Source organism: Myxine glutinosa, chromosome 14, assembly GCF_964187855.1.
Source record: "Myxine glutinosa chromosome 14, kmMyxGlut1.1, whole genome shotgun sequence".
Lineage (NCBI taxonomy): Eukaryota > Metazoa > Chordata > Myxini > Myxiniformes > Myxinidae > Myxine > Myxine glutinosa.
The window spans coordinates 20520500-20523086 of record NC_136274.1 but is presented as its reverse complement, the minus strand read 5'-3'; the positions used below and the strand labels follow the sequence as shown (position 1 = coordinate 20523086).

General features: G+C 40.2%; 1 long non-coding RNA gene across 1 annotated transcript; it reads right to left on the bottom strand.

Moving 5' to 3' along the window:
* Nucleotides 1-543: 543 nt before the first annotated feature.
* LOC137439814 (uncharacterized) lies at nucleotides 544-2329 on the bottom strand. Its single transcript, XR_013621460.1, has 4 exons — nucleotides 1541-2329; nucleotides 1325-1453; nucleotides 768-891; nucleotides 544-606 (listed from the first exon to the last, which is right to left on the bottom strand). It is a non-coding gene; the product is annotated as an uncharacterized LOC137439814 (long non-coding RNA).
* Nucleotides 2330-2587: the final 258 nt, after the last annotated feature.

Here is a 2587-nt window from a genome sequence, read left to right as displayed (position 1 = left end):
GAGAAGAAATCTTGGGTTCATTTTACTCGCAAGAATTACAAAAAACAAAGCTAATAATTCATTAAACAACATTTCTATTCACCCCACCCATATTAGCTAATTTAATTCGTGGTAATAATAAAAAAAAATTAAATAAATAAAAAATCATAAGCCACGCCCACACCGACCCCGCCCACACAGACCCCGCCCACACAGACCCCGCCCACACAGACCCCGCCCACACAGACCCCGCCCACACAGACCACACCCATCATCCCCCACCCTCCGTGCACCCCCACCCTTGACCCTTCACCCCCCTCATCCCACCCCCACCTTCCCCACACACACAAGGGGAGGGGAGGGGTGGGATGAGGGGGGTGAAGGGTCTTTGGCAGGGGTGCACCTCCCCGTTCCCTCCTTTATTCTCTTTTTGTAATTAAGAATTAAATAATTGTAAACAAAACAAATATATATAAATATTGAAAACATTAAAATCTTTATATTATTAAAACATTTTTCTTGAGGTATACATTCAACTTCTCCCCAGCATAAGTCATCAATTTCTTCCCAACATAAGACAAAGGTAGTTTCAACAGCAGCAGATATCTTCAGGTTTGGAATCTCTTTCTGTCAAAGGCAAGAGGACAAGAGGGGAGAGAAAATATTACACACACACACACACACACACACATACACACATACACACATACACACACACACACACACACACATACACACACACACACACACACACACACACAAGGATATGAGGATATTGGGATACATACCTCTAAAAAATCGAGCTTTGTGTTCAAGTGGTCGAGTTGAAAATTTAGGGTACCACATGTTGACGGGAAATAACCACTCTTTGGAAAATCAAAATCGTCCCACTCCAAGCTTTGGTCTTCAAGGCTGCAAACAAAATAAGGAGAAATTACTATGTTGAAGTAAGCTTGACAAAACATCACACACACGCACACACACATACACACACATACACACACATACACATTCACACATACACATACACACACACATTCACAGATACATACACACACACACATACACACACGAACGCACACACAAACACATACACACATTCACAGATACATACACACACACACATACACACACACACACACACACACACACACACACACATTCATAGATACATACACACAAGAACACACACATACACATACACACACACATTCACAGATACATACACACACACATACACACACGAACACACACAAACACATACACACACGAACACACACACACACACACACACACACTAAGGCAGCGTCGTTTAACACAAATGTATTAATATTTAGTATCTTACCTTGCATATGAATCTTCCAAGAATGGTGAAACAGGCAAGTTGTTCAAGTTCATTTCGTTTTGCAACTCTTGAGATTCTGCAGTATTTTCATTCCAACCAGTTTGAAGTTCTGCCAGGATATTCGCATTGCTGTAAAGATAAAGGAATATTAAGTCATTTGTTGTATAATTAATCCCATACAAAGCTTTAAACACTTTAATTTTAAATGAAACTTACCTTGGTGAGTATTCTTCTTCTTTATCAGAGTAAAGGATGGAGTAGTAAGACATGTCGATCCCCAATGATCAAAATTGAATTGAACACGTTCTTTTATAATGAACAAAATGTATTTTCTTGAAATGACGACATGCAGTCATTTCGGGGAAGCCCTGAGCGTGTGTGAATAACAGGAAATAAGACAATGAAATCTTTCTGGGAAGTTATCCAAGTCATTGAAACAACGTCATTTCTCAAAAGCGAAGAATTAATAAAAAAAGGTTTGAGTATGGTGATGGAAGTTGGAGGAGAATTAAATTATTTCCCACGCATAAACAAATATTTGTAGGGTCGTTGTTTGAGTGGGTTATATTCACCAGATGATATTAAGAGTAAAAGGTTAAAAGGTCCATGAGGTCAGAAGGATCACAGGTGTTTAAGTGGTCTAATGAATAAGGATAACATGTCAAAAGGTTAGAAGGTTCGTAAAGAACAGGGTGAGAGAAATATAGGTGTTTAGGGTCAATGAGGGAGGGAAAGAATTAATATGGAAGTGAATGGGTCAAAGATTAATCTGCCAGATGATATGTAGAAGAAGGATGATAGGTCTATAAGAGAAAACAAATATTTGTAGTGTTTGAGTGGTCTAATGAACAACATTAAGGATAGGTACTACAGACAAAAGGTTCATAAAGATGAGGGTGGGAGAAATAGAGGTGTTTATGATTTTTGAAAAAGACAAGGGGGTAAATGACATTAGATAGGGATTTCCCATGTTAAACGGAGGTGTCCCAGAAGCAACATTATTACACTACTCAGGTCACTCTACTCTGGACATGCTGCTTCTGCTGTCTCAACAATGGATGGAGGTCCTCAATGTCAAACAGGAAATTAGAGCTGTCTCCCTCGACATATCAAGTGCCTTCGATACGGTTTGGCACCCCGCTCTGCTCACCAAACTCTCCTCCTTTGGTTTCAATTGAAATCTCCACGCATGGCTGGCGGACTTCCTCTCTAGTCGTCGTCAACGTGTGGCCCTGAATGGGTTTCTCTCATCGCCTCTACCTG